This window comes from Tenrec ecaudatus, chromosome 6, assembly GCF_050624435.1.
Source record: "Tenrec ecaudatus isolate mTenEca1 chromosome 6, mTenEca1.hap1, whole genome shotgun sequence".
NCBI classification, from domain to species: domain Eukaryota; kingdom Metazoa; phylum Chordata; class Mammalia; order Afrosoricida; family Tenrecidae; genus Tenrec; species Tenrec ecaudatus.
This window is the reverse complement of record NC_134535.1, coordinates 49,043,541-49,059,199: the sequence shown is the minus strand read 5'-3', so window position 1 is coordinate 49,059,199 and position 15,659 is coordinate 49,043,541.

Here is a 15,659-nt window from a genome sequence, read left to right as displayed (position 1 = left end):
GTAAAAGCTAACAGAACGAGGTATATAGAAAATCGGATATTTAAATGCTCAATAAGTAAATGCTTATAGGAATTTAGAGGCTGGAGCGATTGGGTAAATTCCTGGCGTGGACTATTAAACTTGAAGCCTAGCCTTGGCCTCCAGGGAAGAAAAGCGTGCTGTGAACTACAGCGGGGAGCTAGCTGTGAACTGGTGGAAATGATTGATGACCATTTTCTTTGGCACAGGGGTAGCACCAGCTCAAGGACAAGGAGGTCCAATATTTGGGAGTATCAAAGGTGTATGTTTTATATGTTTGGACTTGAACTTAAATATTCTGGAAATCCATCCAGAGTATAGTTTTTAAGGTTGCTTTAGATTTCATAAAGCACATTTAACAACTCTGGAAGCCACCATTTGAAGTACGGCCTTCTTTCTGTCACAGGATAGTGCTTGAGTTCAAGATATGTGGTAGTGAGAAGTGAATATTAAGTGCTTGCCTTCTAATCTGACAAGGCAGGGTAGCTAAAACACACAAGCAATACATGATTGATGTATACTATAAATGTGTGCTTTAAAAACAATTGGAAATATTAGTGTATGCCACACACTGCAAGCAACCCTGATAGCACAGTAGCTGTGCCCTTAGCTGTTGACCTCAAGTTCAGTGTTTCGGACCCCCCAGTTCTCTGTGGGAGAAAAGGCCCAGCTGTTTGCTTCCACAGAGATTTCAACTGTGGAGATGCTACGGGGAAGGCTTCTTCTACTATACAGGGCTGTGATGCGTTGGAATCAACTTCAGGACGCACAACTAGGACCAGAATGCTCTAGAGCACAGTACACTTCACTGTCCTCGATTGCAGTTTGGGAATGTGGAGCAACTCATTTTATCTTTACAGTAATTTAAAGAGCCAGCGACTGCTATAATTCCCCTTTTATGGACTAGATAATCAAGACTCACAGGGGGAGCAAATAATTTACCCAGGGGCATCACTCTTGAGTATGAGATCAGAGCCAGGCCGAGGTGTTGTGGAAGCTCAGTCTGATTCCCTAATCATGTCGTTAATGGCATTTTTTCTCTTCCTCGCCTTTTGTCCCACAGGCCCGTTATCCGCCCAGAATTTCAGAGTTGTTCGTGTGACTCCAACGGAAATACTTGTATGCTGGGACCCTCCAGAGCCTGTATCTTTCCATCATTACCTCCTGACCGTTTTAGATGTTGAAAACAGTAAATCGGAAGAGCTGCTGGTTGAAAAACTCAATACAACAAGACTGATTGGAAACCTTCGGTCTTTTCGTCATTATCTGCTACATCTGTTTAGTGTAGCGCAAGGAGGCACTCTCAGTGGCGCCGAGAAACCCATTTCCACGATGACGGGTAAGCAGGGACGCATTGGGCCCTCCAAGAGAAGAATATAAACTGCATATATCAGAATGGTATTTTGCTGAAATCGAATTACGGTTATCTTTAATATGTACAAATACACTTGAGCATTTGCTTGAACATTGAATCAACATTCTAAATATGAACTCTAAATTCTAAGATAATCTGTATGTACACGGACTCTAAACATTCCTGGCATCTGATTCCTTCTTAACAGAATTCCTTACCAGAATTTAACTTGGAAACTAAGTTATCATTAAAACCCCTGCCATCTAGTCAATTAGGACTCATGGGGTTTCTGAAGCTAGATAAGCCGTTTGTCTCCTGTGGCTGGTGGCTTTGACCCACAGGCCTTCATGCAACGGTCCAATTCTTACCAAAGAATGTTACCAAGGACAAACAGGTTGATCAGCTTTCCTTTGCGCTTCTTTCTTTTCTCACGCAGTGTGACCGTTCGCCCTCTAGGGGGCAATATCATTCTAGGATTGTTATTTTTTTTTTCTTTTGGAAAATGCATTTCGAATTGCCATTCGCCTCCACTTAGCACTTTTTATATTCTTTGCAATCTTTAAAATAATGTTTTATTTATCTTTATATGTATCATTCTAGTTCTACATTTAAGTATAAGCAATTTTTAAAAAGCAAAATGTTGTTTATCATATCAATCTAGGTCAGCCACCTAGTTAGTGTCTGGCGTATATTGATAAAATAATGGGTAATTTTTGTCATGGGATTATTATTCTGATGTGGTGCTTAAATATTTAAAGAACTTGCCAGATACTTGACGATGTTATGTCCAGGTTTCCTGGAGTGATCGTTTATGTTTAACTAATACTAATAAATCTTGTAAATAATAATGAGACGTTTTTCTTTACAATTGAGCCCTCCTTTTCAAGACAGTGATATAAAGATTTGTTAAATTTGCTTTAAAGATTAATAGCGAATTGAGGTTTTTCTTTTTTTCCTTGGCATGAGTACTGTTAACGACTATAATAAGATACGTGTTCCTGTTTTTTCTTTTTTCTCTAAGCTATTAATCCACCTCAGAAAGTTTATGTTAAATCTGAAGATGTGGGAGAAGACAGCATAATTCTACAGTGGGAACCCCCAGAAGATGGCCTTGAGTTTTACATTCAAGCCAAATCCTTATCAGATGCCAGCAAAGTCATGAAGCATTATATAAAAGATGCAAATAGCTTCAAGTTGGAGGATTTAATCCCCGGAATGAGCTATGACATTGGAGTAGCGACAGTGATTAATGGGAACTTGAGTGAACTGGTGACTATCCAACAAACCCCAAGTGAGTTTCCAATCCTCTCAGATCGATACGTGCTGCTTGGAGGGTGTGGGGAAAGAGTCCCCGGAAGACCCCTGGAGTGGTAGGTGGTACCTGTTCCAGTCCCTTTGGGGTATGCTTTATTTAGGGATGCTCCTAGGGCCTGGGACAACTTGCATGCTCCACGCCCCGCCCCCCGAAAATTCTCCGTATTTGATCCAAAGTAACATTTTCTTAAGATAGAGGATGTGACCCTAGATGCAGGCAGCCGTTGTTTGCACCCTAGTTTCACTGGTTGAGAAGCCCCTGGCATCATTCAATGAGTAATCTTTGGTCCCCTGTCAAGGGTGAAGAAAGAGACGAGAATGCCTGCTCCATCGCTGTTGAGAAGCAACCAGTATAATCACAAGGACAAACTTTCTCCTGGGGCTGGAGGAAGTATGGCTGAGCAGAGCGGGAACAAAGTCATTTCAGCTGCTTGGGCTGGCAACATGTCTCTCTTGCTGGAAGACATTAGCTATCATTGGATTTTCTTGGGAGAGAAGAGCTAGGTTTGGGTTCCCACTGGGTTCTTCTCTGTTGTAGAAAAATATTTCTAAGATAGACTGTGTACCCCCGAGACCTTGATCTATCTTCCCAATTATAAAAATCTTTGCCTTTGGTCCAGGTTAGGTCATCTTTTATTTTTTTAAAAATGTCCTTCATCCCTGGAGGTGCCACTTCTTTAGTAAAACCAATTGCAGGACAATGGGTAAGGTTAGAGGTAACAGCTACATACTGGATACAGTTAGATCTTTTTTGTTTGTTTTTAATGGAAAGGTTCACCTTATCCAAGTTTTCAGGAGTGGCAGACATATTCTGAGTACAAAGCACAAATGAAGCTCAGTAAAATGACACATGCCTGTCACTTTCCGAAGAACACCCTGTTCCTTAAAGAAGGGGGAGTGGGGAGGGAGGGGGGGGAGGAAAATGAGGTGCTGATTCCAGGAGCCCAAGCGGAAAGTGACTTTTGAGAATGATGAGGGCAACGAATGTATAAGTGTGCTTTACACAGCTGATGTATGTGTGGAGTGTGGTAAGAGTTGGATGAGTCCCAATAAAATGATTTTTGAAGAAAAAAAAGTAAAATAGCTTAGCTACTCTGTGGACACGGGGGGCGCCCGTTTTGGGTCCCATGCTTTGCTCCTACCTCTCTCGTTACCTGGAATTCTCTCTTCACTGCTTCTGCTGATTGACACACATCATCTTAGGGAACTTGGAAACTTGTTCCAAGTTCAGATAAAATATCAATTCTGGAAAGCCTAATAATTCAAGGATCTCAGGGGACTGTTAACCCCCTCTCTGTTCTGAATAGCTGTTTGTTGGTCTTAGCAGCCTTGGTTTCTGGTTTGTGGCGTGTACATCCATTTTCTGAGAGGAGGGACTTTTGAAAGCCAGAAGCTGGCCTTTTTAATTTTATTCGAGCGCTCATCATGAGATGTAGCTCTTCAGTGAAGGCGTGTTTCCCACTCCGTGCCAACGCGTCCGCTCGGGTCATAGGGACTTGGTGGAACTGCCCTGTGCATTTCTGAGAAGATCGCTGCGTGCTCCAGTGGAGAGACCCATCTTTCTCATGTGGAGCAAGCACACCGGTGCTTAGAACGGTGGGCCCACTACATCAAGAGATGAAACATTAAAAAATGGGGAAAAAAAATCTCTCTTTGATTCTTGCTCCTCTGACTGCTAATTGAAAATTTTTAAATGAAAGCAAATTATGTACTTTCAATTTACTTACTGTCATCTAATCAATGCTGACTCACCGTGATCCCCTGTGGGTTTCCGAGACTGTAACAGTTTACTGGAGTGGAAAGCCCAGTCTTTCTCCCGTGGAGCTGCTGGGTTTGAACTATCAACCATGCGGATCTAAGCCCAATACATAACCATTACACTGCCAGGGCTCCACTCCTTTCATGAGCTATGTATTTACTGTAATCGCACATATTCTAGAACATGCTAGAAAAAATACAGAAAATGTGTTTTATACGATTTTAAAGTACTAATTATCCATCTTCTCTCTTGTCCTCTTTCAGAGCCCAAACCGGTTCTGATTGCTATTCCCTATGAAAGCCGCGGCACGTCGGTAACCTTCTTTGTTCAACTGCCTCACACTGGAGTGTTTGACGGCATCCAGGTCGCAATTGAAGGCGGGCCGAATATCACCATGCTGTTAAAGCATGACAGTAAAGTCACTGTAGACAACTTGACTCCGGGCACAGAATATGATTTCTTTGTTTACACCATCAGTGGGACTAGATTGAGTGATAGGTACCATGTGCCTGCAGTGAAAACATGTAAGTATTGTATAATTTGCATGAGTTATTTTTTGATTTTGTGAGTCATTTCAAGTTAGTGGCTACATTTTCTTGAATAGAATATTTAGAAGGATCTTATAAAGGGATTATAAACATCTCATTATTGAGCCTCATCTTTCATGTATGAAATCAAGAAGTCAAGAATTACTTTATCTGTCCATGAACAAAGAGTATACCTGCATTTTAACTATAACTCTCAATGATGTAAACCATGAATAAAGATGATGACTAATTCCAGGCAGATTCTGAGACCTATATTATACTTCTTTTTAGTTTAGAGTCCTAACAGTCTTTCTAGTGTGTGAATAGAGGCCACACCCCCTTCTTAATTCTTAATTAATATTTGTTATAATGTACATATGACATTGGATTATATCAACACGTATGTTGCTTAGTTCTCGTCTCAAGACACTTAACCTTATTTAAGTCATTAACATTGCACAAATATTAAATATTGAATATTTAGGATACATAAAAGTTATAGAAATATTTATCCAACAGATGTAGGAGCTAACTACAGGAACTGTTACTGTTATAAACATTACATGGAATCTTTAGAAATGATCATTCAGATTCTAAAATGTCCAGTTTCCTGATCATTTGTTCTTCCAGTTTACAAACAACTATATGTGCCAGTATGTCCCGGGGTATAAACCTCTATGTGTGCCAGTATGTCCCAGAGTACAAACCTCTCTATGTGCCCGTATGTCCCAGAGTACAAACCTCTATATGTGCCCGTATGTCCCAGAGTACAAACCTCTATATGTGCCAGTATGTCCCGGGGTACAGACCTCTATATGTGCCAGTATGTCCCATGTACAAACCACTATGTGTGCCAGTAGGTCCCATGTACAAACCTCTATGGGTGCCCGTATGTCCTGGGGTATAAACCTTTTTGTGTGCCAGTATGTCCTGGGGTACAAACCTCTATATGTTCCAGTATGTCCCATGTCCCATGTACAAACCTCTATGTGTGCCAGTATGTCCCGGGGTACAAACCTCTATATGTGCCAGTATGTCCCATGTACAAACCTCTATATGTGCCAGTATGTCCCAATGACCTTCTGCCCACCAAACTGAAATTCTCCCTTTCTTCTTAATTCCAAATTGTCCATAAAGTAGATCCAAACTGATGTCACAAATCACACCATCCCAGCATCATTTTAGCATATTGATATTTAGCTTACTATATTTTTGTATTCTGTTTTTGCTTGTGATTTATATAGTTGCTATAACTAGTTTTTTCACTTATAGATCGCTTTGAGCAGAAAGCTCCATTAACATTACCTTCTAAAATGACTGATATTTTTGACTAGCTATATCAATAATATGATAGACATTTGCAAAGATATACCAAAACATGAGTTGATTATCTAAAGTGGCCATAGTTTAGTTTTCTGAAATGAATGTTTTCTTAAGGCCAGATTCCTATTGATGTTGACTACTCAGAACAATCCAAGAGAGGAAAGTAGGGCTTCTCCACAGAGTTTGCTAGACTGGACTGGAATCTTTTCGGAAGCAGACTGCCACATCTTTCTTCCTCGATGTGTCTGGAGGCTCAGAATTACCACCTTCTTGCTAGAAGAGCCCTTAGTGATTGCAACACCAGGCTTCTTCTGCTAGATGGATCTTAACAGACCTACAATAGACACTAGCACACAAGACATGACGTTTGTTGTTAATTCTGTGCATATTAGATACATGGGATGGTATTACTACTTTTTAAGATTTTATGCTTCTCTGTTGATTTTTTATGGTAAGATTTTCAAAGGCTTTATTTTTATTTTATTCCTTTGGCTATCTGTGAATTTGCTCCTTTTCATTTGCTTCTGTTAGTTTTTCCTGTGAGTTTGAAGCTGGATAGGCAATGACTCTCAGTCCAGCATTTGCTTACCATATTTTATAAACTCTCATTGTATGTACAAACAACTGCTTTTGATTGAGCTAGAGAGATAAATTAAGTATTTTTTAAAGTTAGGCTCTTGCTTCCATTTAAAGGGGATATTTTTAATAATAAACCAGCTACAGAACACTCAGAAAGAATTAACGTCTTCTCTATGTTTTGGGTAGGTCTGGAAGCACCATCAAATATCCACGAGGGCCGAGTGACAGACTCTTCCATTGAAATCCTCTGGGATCGAGCTGATGGGAATTTCCAGCATTACGAAATCACATGCTTAAACTGTGTTCCTGCTTTCATGGTATGTTATTAAGGGCTCTTGAAGACTTAGACTTAAATATTTCATCGTCCGGCCAACATTACTGCATTCCTACATGAGATTCTCATGGATGTAGTGGCCACCAAGCTCTTTTGCTTGTGTCCCACTGGGAAGTGTTTCTCAAACAAATGTCTATTTATTCTTTTGATACGTCCTGTTCTAAACACCACTCTCTTAAACATCACTCTCTTTGTCAGTTTGGCCTCCCATAGCATATCTGCTTTTCAGTTAGTTTCAGCTAATTTATTGTAATGACTCCACAGAACACAGAGACAGTAGTCATGAATAACGGGTTTACTAAGGACCTGTCACAGGGTATGAGGCAGGTGAGAAATTCTCACCTTGTTCACTCGGGACATGTTTCTGAGCTCTTTCAGGGCTGTAACAAACGCTCAGAGGGCCTGCCACTCTTCTATTAAACTCAACTCAAAGGCACGCAGCTCTAGCTCTCTGGATCAGCGGAACCATCGCCCTGAATCAAGTGCCCGGAAGCATCTCACCCCACCAGGCAGCCTCCTAAACAGAAACATTCAGCTTTCCTTGCTCGGTGGCCCGGGAACCCCCTCTCTGTCCCATGCTCTGGCTCCTGGTTCCGTTGCTGCTGCGCCTTTACAACTCCTCTGATGCCACCACTACCTTTTGGGTCACGGCGGGTCACCTTGCAGGGCCACAGGGTCTGGAGCAGGGAATGGAAATCTGGGCCTCTCAAGTCATATGTGTCTCTTTGGTACATAGACGTGGCTCTAAAGTGAAATTGAAAACGAAAATAAAACCTAACCTAGTTTCATTTAAAGGATATTTGTTTGTAAAAATACATTTATGGCTCTTGAATAGTTTTTAAATTGTTTGGAGGGACCGGACTGGCTGTTCCATCTCGAATGGTGGCTAACCCCCGGGTCTCTGTGCATTTCTGCCTCTTGCTGGAGGTGACATTCCCAAGCAGCTTCTGAGCGGGCTCGTCTTACGTGCAGCATGTGCAAGCACATAGATCCCTGGGCAAGCACACGGATCCCTGGGCAAGCACACGGATCCCTGGGCAAGCACACGGATCCCTGGGCAAGCATTCACAGCCGTGCTGTCCCCATAGCATGTCCCCTTCACCTTCTGCTCCGCACACCCAGTGGGGACAGGCCTTTGGGTGGACTTAGAGACTGCGGCTGGAAAAGCCATATTAAATACCTCCTTGCCCCACAGGTCCAGAAAGTATTTCAAGAAGCAGCAACGTTCTCTAACCTGGATCCTGCCACGGTGTACACGTTTTCCATTCGAACGGAAAAAGAAGGTTTTAAAGACAGTATGCCGAACACAAAAGAAATGCAGACAGGTACAGCTTGTGTAAGCAGTTTAGGTAGTGGCTTGTTTATCTATTTATTTTACTCTTTGGGGAAGATTTGACAAGTAGCTCATTGTTCTCAGTTCTTGTATAGTTCTCTGTTTCATCTACAATGGGTTAGCATGGCATCCTTTATATCACCAGATTTAATAACTGTCGTGGGACTGGCTGTATTCCCATTTGTGATTTAATCTCTCCATCGTTCAGCTAAGCAAGGAAGAGCCATATCTGCTCTGTAACCGAATTACTCCAATAACAGATAGTGACTATTTTGTCATAATAATGTGAAATAAATGCTGACTGGGAAGGATGTATGCCAAGTGTTTTTTAATATATATCTAGGTGAAGTAGAAGTGGCAATTATTTTATTAAAGTTACTAGTTCATTTATTCTTAACATGAATGCTATGTGGGTATTGACACATGTTTCTTTAGAATCTGGTCATGTCTTGTACTGTTCACTGTAGTAACAAAACATGATATGACAATTTTGCTCCTCTACAGTGAAGATCTTTTCCAAAGAAACAAAGCATAGTATCACTGTTAATGTAAGTCTTCACCTTCTTTGGGAAAGAAAGGAAGCATTTGAGATTGGAATTGCAATTAATTTTTTTAATGATTAACTTTATCATTAGTTACTTTTTTATTAGGCTGCATCCTAAAATATCAAATATTTCTGAGGTTGGTGGTTGTAAATGAATAAAATATAATCTGTTTCTCACATTATGGACACATGGAGTTAATACCTTCAGGAGTCACTTTGACTTTCTTTTAAAGCTTACAGTGCCTTGCTTCTTTTTTTCCTCTTTTGATTTTTAACTTCTAATATCCAGTAGGTAGAAGGAAGCAATGTCTTGCTGCCCTTAGACTTTTCAGAGCACCAACCAAACAAATCCTAAGTGCAGTTTCGGGCAATTTTAAAGCAGGCCCTTCAGGTTGTGGAAAATGCTATTGTGGCGTGTGTGTGTGTGTGTGTGTTTTAATGATCCAGCCCCAAGTGCAGTTGAATTTATGAACCACAGTCGAGCCTCAAATGCAGTAACAGTTAGCTGGCCTCCGGCTAGAAGTCTTCTTGATGGGTACACCATTTCCATATCCAGTGAAAGCAGAAGACGAGAGGAACGCCTGCCTTCCAATAAAAGGTAAGAAAATACTGAAACAAACTTCTGCCCAGTTTCCTGGAGCAAAAGATTTATGTAATATAGATGTATATGTTTAGGAATGTATATAGGTTCAGAAAATTATGTTAGAGGATTAAAATAAAGAGAAATCAGATACGTTTTCAAGTCTACTTTTTGCACTACAAAATAATTAAGTCTCATGTACAACAAACATCTTTTTTTCTTTAAATGAATAATAAATTAGTGAAGAATATTTGCATAGTGTGGTGGCTATTCGTATTTGAGCTAATGTTTTAATGTGTGACTTTTCTTTAATATTTAGGGAATTCACATTTAATAACCTTACTCCGGGGACCGACTTTTTAATTAGCATTATGGCAACCAAAGGAATAAAGAGAAGCCATCCTACTCTCCTCTTGGTTAGCACTTGTAAGTCCATCTGATATTTAATTAACTTTTCAGAGGTAAAAATAAGGGAAATTGCTGTGTCCAAAGCCATATCTAATTAAAATGAATGGATAAATGTGGAAGAAATGTATGACAGTGTCGAGGAGAAGGAACACTGCATTTATAAGGAGAACACCTGACTTACACTCCTGCCACTATCACTTATTTATACACCTTGGACAATTAAGTTCTCCCTTAAGAAATTGAGTATAATCCTTGCCAAGGTAGCAAAGGTTCGGTACTAATGTAAAATATAGAACTCAGGTGAAGAGGCAAAATATCTAAACTACTTGATAAATTGCTAATATTTGGGCTCTACCTATTAACCTTTTATGGTTAAAAACAAAATCAAACCTTGGGCTATGGACAACATAGATGACAGTGTCTTTTACATGGCATCATTTGCTCTTCTTCCCTTCCATGTTCTACATATCTGCACATGTTCCAAAGAACCCTGTGGACACACTCTCACCATTGGGTACTTAGCAGCTGGCATCAATTCTCCTTGCCACTTGCACCGGTTTCCCAGTGTCATCTCTCCACCTCAGTCCCGGGCAGTCTTCATGGTCCCTCTCATATTCCACCTCTCTCCCCCTCCCCACCTTCCTAGTGCTTTTTCTCCTGCACTTGGTTCCTCGCATCCCCCACAAGTCTCCCTAGGGAGTTTCTTTGTTGTTTGACTTCTCCCTTTCATCCATTGCTCTGGTCGGTCTGGAAAATAAGCATTAAGGAGTCCACTGCACCAGAATGAACTCTCATAGACAAGTGGAGACGAGGAAGAAGAAATGAGTCTGTGTACATAACTTCGGTGTTAATATTTCCCCATCAACTACACACCGTTTGCTCATCAGGCTCTTGGTAATGCCTGTCATCTGACTTTGGTGAAAAACCTAACCCAATTAACTCAGAATTGAAACGACTGTTCATGAATGACTCATTGCTGAGCACTCAGATTTTTGCCCTGAATTCACTGTCTGTGAAGTCTCATCACTGGAAAGTCAAGCCCTAGAACTATCAAAGTTGGGTGTCCTGTTGCTCCACAGTACTGCATTATTGCACCCGAATCCTGAATTGTAGGTGTTTGCTGCTTTACATCAATATGCCCTTGAATTTATGTCTAAATAGACACCCTTGGCAATTGTGCAAAATAGTCTCTTGATTAATGCACGGGGCTGCTCACTGAAAGATTGGTGGTTCAAGTCCTCCCAGAGGCACTCTGGAAGAAAGACCCAGTGCTTCACTTCTGAGAAGTCGTCGACGGAAAACTGTACGGAGTACAGTTCTTCTCTGACACATGTGTTAACACGTGAATTGGCATTTGATCTCTTCAAACACGGAATCTCAAACTCACTTCTGTCAAGTAGATGCAACTCATATTGACACTCTAGGGCAGAGGAGACTTGCCTCTGAGTTTCTGAGACTGTAATTCTTTAATATCCCCCCTTTAAAGTTTTATTGCCATAGAATTCACATAGAATACAATCCAGTAGTCCAATCACATCAAGAAGAGTTGTGCAAGCATCATCCCAATCAGTTTTAGAGCATTTCTTTTCAATCTTGTATTTCTCATGAGAGCAGGCAGCTTCATCTTCTGTGGCGTGGCTGCTGGATGTGAGCCCCTGGCCTTGTCTTCAGCATCCCCGGGCATGGACTATTGGGCTACCAGGGCTCCTTTTTGGAACTAGTGCCTTGAAAAAGAGCAAAATACAAATTTCCTTTTAGGCACAATCAGATAAGGTTTTTTAATAAAGATAATTCAATATTATTTTCTCCTCTTACTAGCTCTTTTTCCCTTTACCATTAAACTTCTCATAACTAAAATGTATGTCTTGTTGTCATGTAACTATCTCTTTTTTTCTCCCAAAATAAAACTTACTGGTTTCATTTTTGGAACACCTAATCATTTTGAAATTTGACTTTTGTCTTTTAGGTATATTAATGATATGTTTTATAATGCTTTTCATACCTTTCTTTCTTTGCATGCTACTTCAGATTGATTTGGAAATAGATGGAATATTAAATGTAAAAAACAGAGAATGTAAAAAAATAGAGGTAAATATATTATGAAAATGTGAAGGAAGAAAAATCACTTCCAATTGGAAAGGGATATGCATGGTTAAACTAGAATGAAAATTAGAATCAGTGACTTAAATTCAAACTTCTCTCTTTCATATTCGATTGAGTTACAGGTGGAAGTCTGCATAGGAAATTAGTTTTACAATCAATACTTCATACACATCTTGTTCTATAACCTTGGTTACACTCCTGCAATGTCTTAGCAGCACTCGCCCTATTTCCTGCTCGGCTTCCCCATTTCCATTCCATCTGTTTTCCCTGTATATCCTCATCTTTGGTTTTAGGCAAATGCTGCTGCTTGGGTCTCATATCTTTTATTTTTCTGACGGCACATTATTCACAGGTGTTCTTGTTTGTTTTGTCATCTTGTCTATTTTGGGGCTGAAAGGTGGACTCTGACACGGTCTTCAGTTTCAAGTTAGAAGATTAGCTCAGAGCAGTAGTCTCAGAACTTTCTGTAACCTATTTCAAGCCAGTAAGTCTGATTTTTTTAAAAGTTTTTGTCCCATATTTTTAATACAGTTAAACTGGAAGCTTCTAATTAGGTCCTGGTCAAAGTGGTTGGTAGTGTGGCGGGGCACCATCTAGCTCTTCTGGTTTCAGATTTGCGGAGGCTGTGGTTCGTGCTGCCATTAGTTCTGTGGATTAACGGCTTCATTGAATCTCATTTTCTTTCTTCTCCTTTGCATTAGGAGAGAAGAGACCAATAATGGTTGCTTCTTAGATGGCCATTCACAAGCTTTTAAGACTCCAGACCCTGCCCACCAGACTAGAATGTAGAGCATTTCTGTTATGAAGCATGTTGTTCCAATGGACCTAGATGTCTCCAGAAACTGTGATCCTTGGCCTTCCAGCCAATGACTAAACCTAATGTTTTAGAAGTTTCCACAGTGTGATACCCTTTGAGTCTGTCACAGATACATTCATGCATCACCTCCTACAACAACATACATATGCCAGTGTGCGTTAGTCAAATCTCTACCACCTATTGAATACTTATCTACCGCACGCGTGATTTTTAGTTACTTATTCTTGTTACTGCGGTTGCAGGGCTGCGTGTTGCCCATTTCCTGCAGTCATTGCTCATTCATTCATACACTCCTCGCCTTCCTTTGTCTTCGTCTCCTAACTTCCTCCACAGTGTGCACTTCCTTTCCTGTCACTAAAATTAACTCGAGTCTACTTGCTACTTAGTAATTCTTCTTCCTGATGAAAGCTTGTTGCTTTCTGTTATATTTTATTTATTTTCATCATTGCTCTTATTAGTGGGGTGAGATGATATTTCACTGATTTATACTTTTCTAATGGATAATAACCAAGAGTACATTTTTTAGGTGTTTTTAGTTGCCTGCATGGCTCTTTTAGGTGAAGTGTTGGCTCATGACTTTGCCCATTTCTAAACTGGACTGTTTACCTCTTTTTGAGGTGTTGGGGTTTTCTGCATATTTTAGAAATTAGATACTTATCATATATTTTATTGACAAATTTTTCCCCCCAGTATGTAGTTTTTCTTTTATCCTTTTAGGAAAGTTTTTGGTGAGCATAGTATTTGAATTTTCAAGGTAAATTTTATATATTACACATTTTTCCATTTATAAATTAATTATGATGAATGGTAGTTTGTCTGTACCATAATTAGGTCCCCTAGTTTTGTTCCAATGCTATCTTGTAGGACCTCTATCGTTTCAGATTTAACATTTAAAGTTTCCATCCATTTTGTGTGAATTATTGCTCATAGTGTGAAGTAGGGTTCCCTTTCTGTTTTTCCTTGTTCTTTCTTTTGCAAATGTACTTGTATATCTGGTTTTTCCAGCATCATTCCTGCAGTGCATGGCATGCTTTCTGAATTATAATAACTTCATTTTGAAGCCCATTTTACAGTAAATACATGTACAGTTCCCTGGATTACATGATTTTGCTCATGGAAGCGATTTTCTTAAAAGTAGGTTATTTCCCCCTTTTATTGTACTAATGAAGAGACTGAAACAGGATAAAGAGCTTACAGAAGTTTTATATATGTTCAAACTGACCAGAGAAAACGAAGTATTTTACCTCTTGAGTTCGTACTCAGATAACGTGAAAGCCAAAATTATCACTCTAGTGAAGATTAGTGAGTCTAATGGTAAAAATGTCTGTTTTATTGTTAAAATGATTGTCATTCCTGTGTCTTATTAAATTGATATAGTTCCAGACCCACCTTCAGATTTTCTGGTTTTGGGGCAGGAGGAGAACAGCATATACCTGTCTTGGAAATCACCGCAAGGAGGCTTTGAGAAGTTCCAGGTAAAAAGATGTTAGCTTTCAGACGGTCTGGGTGTGGCTGAGATCCTTAATTTTTTCATGTGTTGACATTCTTATTGCATGATTTCTTTGTCCTTCATTTTAGATGAATAATTTTATACATTTTTATACTAGCCCTTTACTGTAAGATACTCCTCAATGTTTTAATTAGTTAATTTATATATTTATATATATGGTTGTTCAAATAAGATCAAATGGTGATCCCTAGTGTTGAAGAAGTAGGTAGTGTGTTTTCAGGGGAGATGAGCATGCCTGTTTATAACACAGAGATAGGAATAAAGAACACTATGGCTAGAGGATGATACTTCTCTGACCACTGGCTGGTACAGGTGTTCCTGAAGTTAAGCCAGGTGATGTGATGTAGGTTTCCTTTAAATCCCACCCAAGTGCTCTAGCTGTTAAATGAAAACACGTTCATCCTCAGAAAGGACACTCAAGCTCTACCTTGACATATGATGGGGTCTGTTACAGGAAATACCTGTATGTCTACAAAGAAAATAATCCAGTTAATAAATTTATTTTTCAAAGATACACACTAACTGCTAAAGCTAGTGATTGAAAGAAGGAAAAATTTTACCAATTTCTTCAGCATTCAATTAATCAAATGTGCAATCAAGATGCATGGGTCATTACTGGTGATTGGAAGGCAAATGTTGGAGACAAAGAGGGTGGTTCTAAAAAGTGGGCTTGGTGAGAAAAACGAAGCCAGGGGTTTCATGATAGCGTTTCACAAGACCCGTGATGTTTTCCTTGCCAGCACTTCTTTGAAACCAGATAAACAGTTACTATACATATGGATTTGGCATACACAGGAACAAAATTGACTGTATTTGTGGAAAGAGAAAATGGAGAAGGTCAATATCACCAAGCAAAAGAAGGCCAGGGGCCCACTGTGGAAGGGAATGTCAATCACTTATATGTACATTCAGGTTGAAGATAAAGAAATGAAAACAATCCATAAGAAGTAAAATTGGCGCTGACTTCTGAGCACATCTCCAGAATAGACTTGTTCTTTGAGCCATCACACAGCAGACGGGAAGAGCTGTCAGGCAACCTCGGCACCTCGTCTATGATGAAAGCAAAGGGTATTAAAGAGAAAAAAATGACCAAAATAGATGCCAGAATAGACGCAGAATCTTGCACTTTAATGTGGATTAGCCCAAGCATAGTGAT